This window comes from Myotis brandtii, unplaced genomic scaffold, assembly GCF_000412655.1.
Source record: "Myotis brandtii unplaced genomic scaffold, ASM41265v1 scaffold3970, whole genome shotgun sequence".
Taxonomy (NCBI): domain Eukaryota; kingdom Metazoa; phylum Chordata; class Mammalia; order Chiroptera; family Vespertilionidae; genus Myotis; species Myotis brandtii.
In genome coordinates this window covers 1-311 of record NW_005365230.1, presented here as the reverse complement: position 1 = coordinate 311, position 311 = coordinate 1, and positions in this window count along the sequence as shown.

Genomic DNA, 311 nt, shown 5'->3' with positions numbered 1-311 from the left:
CACTATGACACACACTGACCATCAGGGGGCAGATGCTCAATGCAGGAGCTGTCCCCTGGTGGTCAGTGCACTCCCACGGGGGGAGCTCTGCTCAGCCACAAGCCAGGCTGATGGCTGCCTGCACAGTGGTGGTGGTGGGCGCCTCTCCTGCCTCCTCAGCAACACTAAGGATGTCCGACAGCAGCTTCAGTCTGCTCCCTGCTAGCAAGTGGACATCCCCCGAGGGCTGCCGGGCTGCCAAAGGGATGTCTGATTGCCAGCTTGGGCCCGATATCCAAGGGAGCGGGCCTAAGCCAGCAGGTGGACATCCT